The 16,018-nt window shown below is 41.0% G+C and overlaps 1 protein-coding gene across 1 annotated transcript in view; it reads right to left on the reverse strand.

The window, feature by feature from the left end:
• Positions 1 to 16,018, reverse strand: part of MLLT3 (MLLT3 super elongation complex subunit) — a 161,335-nt gene that overhangs the window by 81,044 nt on the left and 64,273 nt on the right. The window lies entirely within an intron of this gene.

A 16,018-nucleotide genomic window follows, 5' to 3' on the forward strand; every position in this document is an offset into this window, starting at 1 on the left:
CAATCTTTCACCAAAAGCTCACCATGCTTTTCTTTCAGGTAAAGATGACAAGTTTACCACAATAGGTCTCACATCTGAAAGGTTTAGTATGTGTTTGTATGAAGCTACCTTATACCACTGTTCCATCTCACTCACGATCTACTCTGACTAGTCGTGGCTCCATGAGGTCTTTGGCTTCTTCTCATCAGCTACCTTCTATTTGTGATGCCTGTGCCTTCTGCACGCAACCATGTGCTCTACCAGCAAGCCAGTCAATACACAGCAAGACCGGACATTTCATGCATTTGACGAAATTGCATAGTTTTTTTTAAAAAGTGTGCTCCAACAGTATCCAACATACGTTCCGGGATGAAAATTGCATTCATTTGTCATCTCAAGTCACACTCCATAAACTGCTTGTAAATTTGAGGCTATAAATAAAATGCTATTTATATTCCTAGATCCATGTTAGAAAATACAGTTCACTCTTTCAGGTAAGAATACTAACAGATGTAAGGTTTGATAAGGATCTCTTGGTTAAAAAAACCAACAAAACTTTAACAGTTTTTCTTAACCAATTCTGATGACACAGATCCACTGCAAGAATTCTGGGTGGTATATACCATTTTGCTGTTGTGCTTAAAGAGTATGAACTGAGTTATTTGGGTGACACCGCTAGTTTCCTGGGGGGGGGGGGGAATCAACGCCATGTACTTTAAGATAGACTCAGCCAAAGGAATACAGCCAGTATCAAGAAACCTAGAAGTTATCCAAAGCCCAAGTCAACAAACTTAAGTAACAAGAGATATTTGACATTACTGGTTCTGAACTTGAACACGAACTACAGTAAGAAATGGTTCCTGATGCTATAGAACAAATGTAAGAACAGGTGCTTTGAAAGAGATGTGGTAAGTCCTTTTTTTTCGGGTTACATATTTATATTGTTCATTACCTTCACTGGCTTATAGAGACTGATGGCCACCATATAAACATGAATACCCAGAGTTTACTTTAGCTTTTGATTTTACTAGAAATATTTTTAAACTGCTTTGGGACAATTAGGTTTTAGTTATAGTTATATCATGGCTTTCACCTAATGGTACTTAAAAATTTGTCTATGAACAAACTAGCTTCAGTATTAATGTATACTACAGCAATTTCCTAAACAGTAAAACTCCTACACCTTGGAGAACCCAAAGGGTACCAGACTGTTTCAGATAAGTGGGTTCATAGTATAAATATGCACATCAGTTACACAACAGCTAAAACAAAGGTGTTACCACAAACAAGTCCTAAAATAGTAGTTCTTATTGACACAGTAAAAGTATACCCATTCACAAATCACATATAAAAAAGTTGCATACTATTGAAAAAAAAAGATAACTGAAAACTAACACAGAGCTTGGCAGCTATTAATGGGAACACTCAAAGCAGTTAGTAAAATAAAAACATGAAAAGTAAGCCTGTCATTCTAGACTGAGGAGTTTGAAGACAAAGGCAGATCTCAAATACATATGAGAGACAACCAGTGCATTTTTACTGTATTTACGTAATTTACAGTCTGCCTTTCTCACCGAGACTCCTAGTGAGACTCTATCCAAGCCTGACTTTCACCTACCAAATATGGTGAATAGGCCAACGGCTACACACTTATATGCAGACAACACTGATATCTTGTCATATACTGAAGTAGGACTGAGAAGAGCCCTCAAGCTATACTGTAAGGAAGAGCACTTAACAATCAATTTCTCCAAAACAAATATACTCGTATTTGCCAGAAGGTTTGTAAAGCACAGATGGCAGATAGATGGTCACAAGACTGACCAAGTCAAAGTGTTCAACTATCTAGGGATTGCCTTTCAATCATCTGGTTCATGGGCTGCCCAACTTTCTTAGGTAACGGAATCTACCCAAAGATCAGCCTTAGCAACATTAAGATTTTTCCATTTGAAAGTGGGATACCACATTCCGTATGCACTGAAAGTCTTTCAGAGTAAGGTGGTGCCTCAGCTCATGTGTAGATCAGAGATGGACATTAACTGAAATACAAGCCAAAGTTCATCACAAACCAAGCTGGTTCGTGGTTCATGAACTGGCAGTTTATCAGAGCCCATTTTGGACAAACCACAACAAACTTTAGGCTGATTCATTTGGTTCATTTTTCGGAAGCTCAAAGCAGCACTTTTCTTGCCATTTGCAAACAGCAAGGAAAGTGTTGCTTTCAAATGCCAGCCACTTTTCAGCTGACAGGAAGGGGATTCCCCATCAGCTGAAAACAGCTGCCGATGTTTGAAAGCAGCAACACTCTTCTTGCCCAGCAAGAAAAGTGTTGCCTCTCCCAGGACTATTTTTCAGCTGAGAGGAAGGGGGGGAGGAGGGTCCCTTCCCCTCTCCATTCAACTGAAAAAAGCTGCTGGCACTTGAAAGCAGCTTTTTCAGCTGATGGGAGGGGAATCTTCCTTCTGTCAGCTGAAAAAAAGCTGCAGCTGAGGGGAGGGGGAGGGGGTCTAATGTTTAGAAATGCAGGATTTCTCTTTAACCACAGTCAGCTAAAACTAGAGGCATCACTCATTAGTATTCTGCACAGCACAGAAAACAGAAATTAAAGCAGCATCGAATAGTATCAATCAATCAATCAATCAATCAATCAATCAATCAATCAATCAATCAATCAATCAATCAATCAATCAAAAGAGTTTATTGTCTATAGCCATAGGCTGTCACAATTCACCAAACATTGACCAATAAACAATTAAATCCCTTATCACAGTTTGTAAAGGTTACTAAAATTAATTAAAACAATACAGTATGCCAAACTATCCCAGGAGTCACAAAACAGCCTCATTCAGTACCACCTTAAATCTTATCTTTTTGGCTGTGAGTGCAAACTGAGAGACTCTATAGGACACATGATTATCAGTGTCAGATAACAAAAACACAATCTTCTCGATTTCAGAGTATGAGTTTGTCACTGATAGGATTCTAGCCAAAAATTTAGCTCTGGGTACACTATATAAAGGACAATAAAGTAGGTAGTGGGAAAGGTTCTCCACTGTAGGTAATCCACAAATGCAGGTGCACTGTTCCATAGGGGTGTGAGAATAACACCCTGCCAAAAGAGCTGTCTGCATCATCTGAAAGCGCAGAGCAGTGAAAGACACTCTGAGGTTGTAATGAGAAATACGGGCTAGAATGGTCAAATTTGATTAGTTTATACCAAGGAGCTGCCTTAGATTTTGATATTGCTAGCCAATCCATCACTGCATCTGACTTATAGATCCACTCCTTAAGTGGGAGGTTGTTGGCTGAGACCCCTAACAGGTCATCCGGGATGGTATACCTTTGGCAAATGGTGGATAGAAAGCTAGGGCGTGTGGTGTCTTTGGATAGTAATTTACTGATTGGCAACTTAAGGAGTCAGAACTGGAAAATTTAATCCTTTTCCAGTATTTTAAAACTGCAAGGTGTACCCACACCCTAAGGGAGGGGAGTCCTGTTTTGGCCCTCATCAGGGCAGCAGGAGCGCCTTTGGGTAAAGCCAAAATCCGTCTCAAGAACTGGTTTTGGATTACCTCAAGGCTGGTCAGAATATCTTCCTTCCAACCCCACACTTCAGCTTCATATAGGAGGTGAGGGACTCATAGAGTCATAGAGTTGGAAGTGGCCATACAGACCATCTAGTCCAACCCCCTGTCCAGTGCAGGATCAGCCTAAAGCATCTCTGACAAGTATTCATCCAGCCTCTTCTTGAAAACTGTCAGTGAAGGGGAGCTCACCACCTCCCTAGGCAGCTGATTCCACTTTTGAACTACTTGGACCGTGAAAAAGTTTTTCCTAATATCCAGCTGGTACCTTTGTGCATGTAGTTTTAGCCCATTGCTTCGCATCCTATCCTCTGCTGCCAACTAGAACAGCTCTGTGCCCTCCTCCAAATGACAGCCTTTCAAATATTTAAAGAGAGCAATCATGTCCCCCCTCAACCTCTTCTTCTCCAAACTAAACATTCCCAAGGCCCTCAGCCTTTCCTCGTAGGGCTCAGTCTCCAGACCCCTGATCATTCTTGTCGTTCTCCTCTGCACCCTCTCGATTTTGTCCACATCCTTTTTGAAGTGAGGCCTCCAGAACTGCACACAATACTCCAGGAGCAGCCTGACCAAGGCAGTATAGAGAGGGGCTATGACCTCCTGCGATTTCGACACTATGGCCCCTTTGATACAACCCAGGATTGAATTAGCCTTTTTTGCCACCGCATCACACTGACTGCTCATATTCAGTTTACAGTCCACTCTTACCCCAAGATCCCTTTCACATATACTACTGTCCAGAAGTGTATCCCCCATCCAGTATTTGTGCTTCTCATTTTTGTGGCCCAGATGTAATACTGTGCACTTGTCTTTGTTGAATTGCATCCTATTCACAGCTGCCCACTTCTCCAGAGTATTCAGGTCTTGTTGAATTTTAATTCTATCTTCTTGGGTATTTGCTACCACTCCCAATTTGGTATCATCAGCAAATTTAATGAGCAGCCCTTCCACTTTCTTAAAGATTGGGAGAACATTCGCTCTTCTCCAATCTTGAGGCACCATCCCCAGTCCTCCAGGAGGCCTTGAAGATGATGGACAGGGGTTCTGCAAGTTCTCTGGAAAGTTCTTTCAGCACTCTTGGGTGCACCCCATCCGGCCCAGGGGATTTGTATTCATCCAATGCAGCCAAGATGCCTCTCCACTACCTCTCTGCCAATGTCAATTAGCCACTCAGGTGTCCTGCCACATTTTCTACTATCTCTAGATGTGCCTGAGTTCTTCAGGGAGAAAACAGAGGCAAAAAAGTCATTAAGCCTGTCTGCTTTTTCTCTGTCCTGCATCAGAGTTTCTCCATCTACTCCCAACAGCTGTCCAATTGACTCTTTTACCTTGCATTTGCTTCTCACATATCTGTAGAAGTTTTTCTTATTGTAGCAAGCCCTCCTGGCCAGACCCAGCTCATACTGAGCTTTGGCCTCTCTGATGGCTGATCTGCAGTACCTAGTAACCCTCATATATTCCTCTTTAGAGGCCTGTCCTTCTCTCTATTTCCTGAACATTTCCTTTTTCTCCCTTAGCTTATTCTGGAGCTCTCTGTGCATCCACATCGGTTTCTTGGAGCCCTTACCATGTTTCCATCTTGCTGGGATACTGAGGGTCTGAGCTTGCAAAAGCTCGTGTTTGAGAATGGCCCACCCTTCACTCGCTCCTTTCCCTTCCAGCACACTCCCCCACGGAATGACTCTCATCAAGCCTCTGAGTTCATCGAAGTTGGCCCTATGAAAATCTAACCTACGAGTCTGGCTATGAACTTCCTTGGCCCCCCACAGCAACTGGAATTCAAGGAGGACATGGTCACTTCCCCCTAAGGTCCCCACCACCTTCATCTCATCTACCAATTCTTCCCTGTTGGTTAATATCAAGTCTAGTATGGCCGAACCCCTTGTAGCTTCCTCCACCTTTTGAAAAAGGAAGTTATCGGCCAGGCAGGTTAGGAAATTGCGTGATTCATGATGCTTCGCTGAGCCTGTCTCCCAGCACACATCGGTGAAGTTGAAGTCACCCATAATTACAAGGTTCTGATGTCTGGATACTCTGCCAATCTGTTCAAAGAGGGCAGCATCCATTTCTTCTCGCTGGTCAGGTGGTCTGTAGCAGACTCCAACAATAATACCCTTTGTCTTTCCTCCCCTTATTTCTACCCATATACTTTCCACCGGGCTGTCCGCCCCATTCTCCATAACTTCTTGACAATCAAGCCCTCTCCTCACATACAAAGCCACCTTGCTCTTGAATAATTTCAGTACTGGATCTATCAGTCGACCCCCCCTTTGTATAAAAAAAATGTATGATTGACCCTACAATCCTTGATGCTGAGGATTTTACCAATGCAAGATGTATCTTCCAATTCAGAGTCTCTTTAAAGGTTACCCCTAGATATTTAAAGGAGCTGCATTGTTGGACTGGGTTGCCAAGGATGCTCCAGCGGGAGATACATCGAATAGCAGCAAATGGAAACACATATATTGTCGAAGGCTTTCACGGCCAGGGAAAACGGAAACACAGTTTTTAGGAAATGTTCTTATCTTATTATTAATCTGGTTCACAGTATAAGTTATATTTTTTTAAAAAAACATTTCAAAGAATAGCCATTTCAATGACATCAAAACATTTAACAGTGTTACAAGAATTGATCTAGTTATAAGAACAAGTATGGGCTTGCCACTTTAATACTGCACCCGCTGTCAGAATCTCAGAGGAGCCTGGTGCTAACACATCAGCCATCGACTGTTACTGGGAACTGAATAGTAAATTCAGCATTTGATCTGATAAGTCTTCCATATGGCATAATGTTCTCCCCCAAATATGATACTATAATGCAGCATTCAGTTTGTTTATACGATACAGCAGATTTTGTGGAGGTACTCCAAGTCTACATAATTTAAGCTTTTTAAAAAAATTGTGAAGAGGCCCAGGATGGTAACAGCATAATCCTAACTGATGTTACACCCTTCTAAGTCAACTGATTTTAGTCAACTTAGGTGAAACTCTGCTAAGGATTGTACTGTAAAAATCTTATTTCACTTTCTTAATAGTTAATTCATTACACAGCTGATGTTACCTAAACAAAGTTATCTAGGTGCCACAGAAATTTTAGCAAGACCATCTCAACTTGATACACATGGTTTGTATTAGCTGATTCTCTGGGAAAATAGCAATTTACTGAAGTGAAACTGTGGTGATGTCAAGGAACACAGCATATTTCGGACCATAATTGAATTACTAAAGGGATTTATACTTAAGTAAAGGATCTAGAAACCCTTTTAAGTGGTACTTAGGCTCTAGAGTTTTAGTATAAAAAGAAAACATTGTGAATGCCAAAATGCATGGTTGCGCTATGAATATACAGAAATAGAAAATAGACTGAAAATAGAAATAGAAATACACTGAAATACTGACAATAGAAATAGAAATACACTGCTCTATTAATGATGTTTTAATGTTGATGAATTTTTACTGTATTTTAATATGTTGTTATCCGCCCTAAGCCCGCCCGCAGGGAGGGTGGAATAGAAATTTGAAATAAATAAAAATAAAATAAATAAAAAACAGTATTACACTCCTCAATTATTTTCACAAAACCAAGCTGAACAAGGAAAAGGGTCTGGTAATTGACAATGGATTATTTTTACACAGTAAATAGCCAAATGCTGCTAGAGTTTTTTCTGGTACAAGCTCTTCTACAGCTCTCTTCATCAGATGCATGATTGGAGATAGCAACTGAATTTTGTCAGCATTTCAAAAGATCAAACAGCAGATACTCAGGGCCCCAGTTTAGACTGAGGCTACGGCATGGGAGGGAGTTTAATGCCCCCCCATCTACGCATTTTTTCATCAGCTGAAATCACCCATAACCCTGCAGACTGTTAGCCCTGGAAAAGAAAAACGCCTTCTCATTGCTTAATACGTGCACAGGTGCTTGTGCCATTGTGCACATGCCACATACCTAACATTGGTTAAGAACCAAGGGATGTATCATATAATATATGATACACAGCAGATAATATACTAACCATATAGAAATTAATTCAAGGTTATACTTTCTCAGAATACTGTCTGAGGAAGTCTTGGGGCATCTGACGAAGAGAACTGTGATTCTCGAAAGCTTATGCTACAATAAAGTTGGTTAGTCAGTCTTAAAGGTGCTACTGGACTCTTTTCTATAACACTGCTATAGATGATTAAGCATCAACAACTGTAGTTAAAAAACTTTTTCTGGAGAAGGGTCACATCTCAGTGAAAGGCAACATGCTTTGTATGCAGAAAGTCCTAGGTTCAATCTAGAGATATGAGGGCTTGGAGGGGAAAAAACTGGAAAAATGGCGGGGACGGTTTGCACTCATTTTTCCAAGGCCTTTCTCTCTCATTTTTCTGATGGAAAATTTAGGGGGATGTTGTGGGGCAGGGGGGGGACCCTTTGTGCAATAGTCACAAACAATATTATCATGATTTTTTTTTGTTTAAATGTAAACAATTTTGGCATCATTTCATACACTATAATGTGTTTAATGATAATACAAATATTGAAGAGTCCAGTGTTTTCATTTTTTAGCTTAGCCAAACATGCCAGCAGTCCTACCTATTGCGATACAATGAGATTTTCTGACCAAATAGTTCAACCAGTGGGAGTAGTTTAGGTTTGATAGGAAACTAGGTATTGTGTATGTGACAGACTGAACTTTTCAAAAGCCTAGAAGTGCTGTACCAACAGCTGAAGGGCTGTGAAGGGTTCATTCTTCACAGAAACAGAAAGCCTTGAGTGACAGGCTACTTCAAGGAATCTGACTGGGAAGCACGCACTGAACAGGAAAAGACTTCTAAACCGGATGCTGGGGAGACTCCTGACTGATTTCAGCCTTAGCTGACAGGAGTTGCGTACTCACAGTTTCAAGATTCAGCCCTGACTAAGAGCAGTTTAACAGACAGGAAAACTGGGGGGAAATTGGCAACGAAGCTTGAGAAGTAGGTGCAGACTCCTTTTCAGGCCAAAGAAAGAGGACAGATCATCTTCTAGTGAGAGGAGAATTTCCCTACACAGTCAAACAGGGAATTAGCTCTAAAGAGTGAAGAGATCCCTCACCTGGTGTGGGTAGAAACTGCCTTTGGAGACCTTAAAAGTCAGTTAAAAATGCAAGACCGAGTACTCATGTTGCAAGAGAAGGGTTTTTGGTATTGGAAAGAGAGTACCTGCCTTCTGGAAACCAAAAAGAGCAAGAGAATACTCAAAGAAATGCCCTAGAGTGAGTTGGAAAACACTGGAACAAAAGCCTCTCAACATAAATATCTATGTAACTGTGAACAGCCTAAGAAACTCTCATTAGTTTAAAACATTAGATCTTAAATCTGTGCATGTACTGATTTTACCTCAAAGATATCTATATTGAGTTACCTCAGAAATTTTCAACCCCTGATTTCACCTGACCTTTCCACTCTATGTTGAATAAAATGTTTTGTTATTTTTGAATTTTAAAATGCCTCTAGTACCATTTAAGTTGTTCAAGTCGGGAGGGGCTCACAGCATATATTTCAATTTCGCCCCAAATTTCTATTTTTCCTCCAGAACCCTGGGGAAAAAACAGATTTGTTCTGTGGCTTCAACATTTCTGGAAATTTTATATCTCTAGTTCAATCCCTCGTATCTCCAAAGTATCCAAAGAACCAGGTGTTGGGAAGCCTTTCCCTTGCCTGAGATCATCAAAGTCCACTGCAAGACAGGACAGACAACACAGACTAGGTGGACTAATGGTTTGATTTAGGACAAAGCAGCCTAATGTGTTCACCTGGTAGCTGAACATACTAGGCTGCCTTGTACTAATGTATACCACAAAGAGTTAAATTGTTATTCTTCAGAATAATCATTTTAAAAACATGCATTTTATCTTCTGCTGCATAAAGATTTCATGTGTAAGGTTTATTTCTGAGCAGCCAAGGACAAAGCATATTCCAGAGCTTGAAGTAGCACACAAAGTTCCATGCATATGCTAGGGATATTGGCAACAACACAAAAAGGAATAAAAAGCTCTACTTCCTCTTAGTCTGTACTTTGTTGGAAACATACGGTAAAACATATGGAACAAAAGCCATTTATAATCATGCAAGTCCACCCACTCCCAAAGTCTCTTTTGATTAACAGAAATGCAGTTAATCACTTTTCACACAGCCATCCTCCAACCCATACATGGCAAATGCCTCTTACTTACAAGCCTCATTCCAATACTGCCAACAACAAACATTCTGCATTACATACCTGATGTCTCATCAAAGTTTGGCATAAAATGGCAGTGAGACTAAAACATACTTCTGTTTTTCAAATGATTTATTCACCCCTATAATGTCCATCCAGAGTTTCTTTTTCAGAGATACCATCTATTATAGTCAAATACAGTTCAACTGTACAAAATATTTCTGTAAATTAAATTACATTTCTGAATTGTGCCTTCAGAGCCCTGAAGGCAAGCTGGTATGCAGCTCTTCCTTGAAATGACCATTCCTGTACTAAAGGGACTTTTCTTCATACCCAGTTGCAATACATTGGGTAATCTGTATTATAAACTAATATTCTTATACCAATACTCTCAAAGAATGACAGCTAGAATGGGGGGGGGGGTTTAGAGAGTCAAACTAGATATTGGGAACCCACCCAGCCTTAAAGGTCACTAGATTAACTTAAGCTTGTCACTCTTTGCATATCCTGCATCACGTTTGTTGTGAGGATAAAATTGGGGGGAGGGGAGGGTTCCCAGGTGCCCACCAGTGGCGGGCAAACTCCCAGGGATTTGCCCGCTTGTTCACTGATTGCCCAGCAATCTGCGGGAGGTGGCAAGCTCCTGGAACTTGCTCGCTACCAGCAGGCACCTCAAAAACATGCACCATGCATGCACTCCCAACCGGCATTACAATGTCACTTCCATTAATGACGTCATCGTGCTGGCTGCAGAAGTGTTCCCGTGCTTCATTTGGGGCCAGTTTGGGCCCCATGTGGAGCACAGGAATACTAGCATGGCTGGCGCAATAATGGAAGTGTTGTCACTACGTCAGCCCCAAGGGGCATGCGCAAAGAGGATCCTCATGGACGGCAGATTTCCCTACTCTCCCGGCAGGAGGTTAGAGGGACCTGGCGACCCTAGGAGGGGGAGAAATAGTGTACATTGCCCTGAGGAAGGGCAAACTAAAAATAATTATGTAATAGAAATATGTATCAGGGGCTGATAAGGCCATCAGAAAGATGGCAAGGTAACTTAAATGTCATATATAGAAGAATGAAAGATCAGCATCAGACAGTAACTTATATACATATATGTAATGTTTTGCAAGTAATTGAGTATTGCTAATGTGGGTTTTTTAAAAGCTGTTGTGGGGAACTTAAATGTAGGCCTCTGAGGAAAGAAGGAGTAGGGGCTGGATATATGAAAGGAGTGTGATCCGATTGGACTGGCGCTGTACCCTTAAAAGGGTGGAATGAACTGTAGTTTCTGTTAGTGAAAACCTGTGTGGAAAACTACTCTGCGTGATTGTGAAAATACCTTTAAGAAGATATAATTATATTTGAAACTGCTATGCTTAAGAACCATTCTGAAACCATTACACTTATTAAAACTCTGTAACCATCACACTTACGTACCTATAAATAAATTCTATTTTTTATTTTTAAGAAAAAAAGATTTTTTTTACCTCATAACCACTCACTCTTATGAGCTGATCATTCTATTAAATTACCATCTATAACAAGCCTTCCTATATTACTAATTAAAGTGAGGAGGGCTAAGGCAAAAAGCCTTTGGTGGCAGTGAAAAACTTTTGAGGGAGTCAGGGTGGCAGCAATATATAGGTCACACAAAAAAAGAAGGTGTTCACCAGGTAAAAATCTGGATAAAATAGGAGAACACCTAAAGTTCTGTGTGAGTGGAAATTAAAAAAAAGTGCAGGTGTGACCAGAGCCCCCCCTGAAATATAAATTTAAGCTAAAGTAAGGAGGAGCTAGACTAAAGATCCAAAGGCAAAGGTTTAACGAAAAGTTTAAGGTAAAAACAAACAGCAAATCATTACAGGGCGGTTCAAAACTTTAGAAAAGCATTACAATATAGTATCCAGAGTTTCCAAGTTTTTCCTCTTTGGAGAGATTAATCAATGTAAAACGACTGTTGAAATGCAACATATAAAGAAATAAAAAATAGTAATAACATTCGTTTTATATACCGCCCTTCAGGACAACTTAATGCCCACTTAGAGCGGTTTATAAAGTATGTCATTATTATCCTCATGACAATCACCTGAGAGATGTGGGGCTGAGAGAGCTCCTAGAAGCTGTGACTGACCCAAGGTCACCCAGCTGGCTTCAAATGGAGAAGTGGGGAATCAAACCCAGTTCTCCAGATTAGAGTCCCGCACTCTTAACCACTACACCAAATGGGCTCACCAAAGTAAGCTGTGACTCATGAAAACTTATGCTGAGTAAGATTTGGTAGTCTTTAGGTGCCACTGGGTTCCTATTTTATTTAGCTATGAAAAATGGAAGTAGAAACTCTAGGAATTATAATTTTCTATCAAAAGGCTGGGTCAAATCTTAACCCCCACCCAATCTATCACCTTGGTTATCCCCACTTGAAAATATGAATGGACTATCCGCAAGTCAGGAGTTTATGACTACTGGCCAGCAGGCACATTCCGCAAAATTATAAAGTTGCTGTCATCCAATTTACTAGGAATCTCTGCTCACAAATTGTTTGCTCATATCCCTGGAAGAAAGCTGGCACAACCACATTAAACAGGTAATATCTGGACCACACTTTCGACTGAGGTATTTTCACTAAGGTGGTAAGCCTGCATCTGAGCTCCGCACAGGTCAGAAGTCACATAGTTGAATACTTCTCAATAACACCCCCCACAAAAGACTGTCCCTGCAAAGAGAAAACTAAATGTCAAGGTGAATAGTAGTAAGTTAAGTCAGCCGTAGTCCAATGAGCTAGATTTCTCTATGCAGGGATTCTGCACAGTGAACTGGTACAGTCTAAAAGTAAGTGATCTCCTAGAGTAGTCTTGAATTGTACTTCAGGATCACAGGGATGTAAACACATTCTTAAGGATTAAAGCGCTACACCTGTGAAATCATTACTAAAAGGAATAATATTGTCTGATAAATTCCATCCTTTGTCTCTCAGTGTTCCTGTCTGTATACAAACTACTTCATATATAATGTATCACATCCTTGTTCACTTTTAGGAATAAAAGCTCTGAAGGAAAAGTTCGAATCATCTACTAGTTTAACTGAGACAACCAGCATAAACAATCTCAACAAAGCAAGGCTTCCCTCAGGCTACCAGAAGACAGGTATTGTGCTTGTTCTGCCAATACATCAGGTATTTTTTTTTCAAAACCTGTTTTCCCCAGAGGTTAGCCTTTTCCCATCCTGAATCAAAAGGAGAGGGGAGAAGGAGGAGGAGAAGATGCCTGGAAGCTAAGCATTTACAAGCTTTGAAAACAAAATGACAAAACTAATTTTTGTTGTGAAGAAGGTACAGACATTTTAAATGAATGCTAAAAGACTTGCTTTTCCATTCAGCTATTGCATGAAATTGTATCCTTATACACATGCTTCTTATTTCATCGTTCTGTAGGCCGTTCCAGTCAGATCCAAATCCAAGTCTGTTCAAACCCAAGGCCAGTATAGTATATTATATAAAAAACACCCATGCTTCATTGTTTCAATCAGTCCCTCCACCCACTGAACTCTTGGTATAACAACATTCTTCAAGAGGTTTAAAGTCTTTCAAAAGGTTTTCCTGCTCCAGGCTCCTACATTACAGATTTGTTCCTACTGCCATGGTACCATTCTTATCTTTCCCAGTGTACACTCTCCAAAAACAATTTCTAGTACAGACTTGCAAAGTACACTACAATTTATCTCTCTCTAGCAATCTGAAAGACATCTGAAATGATTGGGCATCTAACCATTCACCTTAAGGTCACACAACAATGAAATTTGGTAGTCACTGTTACTGAGCAGAAAATGCTACAAAAATTATGTTCTAGGACGATTTTTCAGCTGTATTTAAAAGATACATTTTGAACTCATTCAATATTTAAATATACTATACATACTAAGAAGTGATATATGACAATAATTACTTGCAGACTCCGTAGGACAACGGAAGTCTCGCTATGGTCTATGGGTGCTCAAGGCTGCTCATATGATTTTACATGATCCTTATGTAGTTCTACAGTTTTCCTAATTAAATTAAAGGATTAAATAAACAGATTTACGTAGGACAAAGAATCAATCTGAAATACACAAACAGACAAAATACTTTAGTGTGTGGCTGTGTAGGTCAATCCACTCAGAGTCTTCTGAAGAAAAATCCATCAACAGTGCCACATACAGGATTTGACTATTTTCATGTATGGGACATATGACTATGAAAATCAGCATGATTTTGCAAATCTTACTATATTTTGCTTTATTCTTATCTTTCCTCTTGCTTTCTGCTAGTTACTTCAGTTCAGACGAGACATCTCATTTACACAGACTTTCTATGCCTGAATTTTTCTCTTTGTTGTTTCACTTCAACATTCAGAATTTTACATATTCTGTCATGATCAGCAGGGATACTCAATTGTTTCTTACACTAACAGTGAAATCCTACACAGTTACTCCACTTTAAGCCCACTGAAATCAATGGGCTTAGATTGAAGTAACTCTGCTTAGGATTTCACTGTAAGGAAAGTAATGTGAAAATCCTTTCTGTATCCTAAGCCGTCTGCAAACTGCAATCACTAGAGTCCGACTACTTGTTTGTATTCAGACTGCATAGTTCTTGGTAGTGCAAGAAAGCTGGCTGCACACGCGTTACTATACTACTCTCCCATGGCTTCCCCCCACAGCTGCCACTGCCTCTACTTCTCCATGCTTTCTTCCACATTTTTAAGAAGCACATACAACATTCTATAATAAGGGAATTGTAGGTGTGAGATGTGTCCCCCTACCTTTTATGGCTACTTGATTTGGTGTTTCTTAATAGGAAGGGCAAACTGTCCAGATCAGCAATAATTGGATAATGTGTGCATTCTTGCAATGTTTTTTCCCCAGGTGCCTCTTCCTCAAACCCATTTTCTACCTAAAGGGAAAAAATACTTACATAGAAGGATGTTACTCCTTCCCATGTTCCAGTGCTCACTGTCACTGCCCATACTGAACTCTGCTTAGGAGTAAGCTTTCACAGCCAGGACACTTTCCTCATTGGCAGGAGGGGTTTCTGTATTTACCAAAGGTACACACCTCCATGGCTAAGAAATTTCAGGATTACATCATAAGAGCTGCCACCTCTCTAAAACTAGGAGCACTCACTGAGTATTGAAGATGAAAGGGGACAACAGTTTGCTAAGTTGGCAAGTTTGGATCAGTGGATCTCAAAACCTGGATAAGTGAATATGGCAAACAGGAAAGGGAAGGAAGGAATACTGGTTGTGAAGAGCAAGGGAAGACCGCTGTCAACTACAGAGGCACAAAGACAGCCAATACAACTTAGCAGTAGCTGCTTGTAAAACAAACATACCTTGATGATCCAGGGCACAGTAATCAAGCATACATAGTCAACAGTTACTAGGGATGCCAGTCCCCTGCTGGGGGAGGGAGATCTCCCGCTTCCACCTTCTACTCCTGCTTCCCTGGCCAGCGGGGGGGGGTTGCACCTCCCCTGGTGCACTCCTGGGCATCGCAGTGGTCCAATCTGGGCCTGAATCGGGCCTGATTCACCCCCCTGTGCAACACAGGAGCATTCCCAGGGCGGCACGTGACCCACGAGATGACGTCACTTCCCAGAAGTGATGTCATTGGGTGGGCCAAGAGTGTGCGTGTCCTCCAACTGACTCGCTCTCCCTCCAATCACATTCTACTCCAGAACTGGCCCCTCCCTTATGCAGCCCATAGAAAGTTAACTCCACAAACAGAATGGCGTTTCTCACTCTTAGGCGGAGGACATCTTGGGTGTTTCCCACCATCCTATCGGGGAGGCAAGAAGTAGAAATTTCTTCCTCTTCCTCTAGTACGTGGGACCACCCTCTCTGTCCTCAGTTCTTTCCTGCCTCCAGGGAGAGCAGTATCTCAGTGACTTAGCTCTGCTAACTACTTACTTTCACTTTCCCTTTCTAGCTAAATCCAACTAAATCCAAATCTAAATCTAATTTTTCCCTATCTATACCTTCATACTTCAGAATCGCCTTTCTTTGTTCTACCTCCTTCTCTGCCTTTTTTCTTGCCCTTGAGGGAGAGATTTAGAGGAGGAGACATGGCCTGCAGAGAGTCATCAGACTCCGAAAACAGTTTTTTGGAAAAGGCATCAGAGCGTGCCCAGGAAGCTGTCCTACCATCGACAGGATCAGGCCCAGGCAGTGCCGGCATGCAGACAAAGCCTGCACAGTTGTCCAGCCAAGAAAGACCAACGACTGAGTACAGACCCCCT

Source organism: Eublepharis macularius, chromosome 8 (assembly GCF_028583425.1).
Source record: "Eublepharis macularius isolate TG4126 chromosome 8, MPM_Emac_v1.0, whole genome shotgun sequence".
NCBI lineage: Eukaryota > Metazoa > Chordata > Lepidosauria > Squamata > Eublepharidae > Eublepharis > Eublepharis macularius.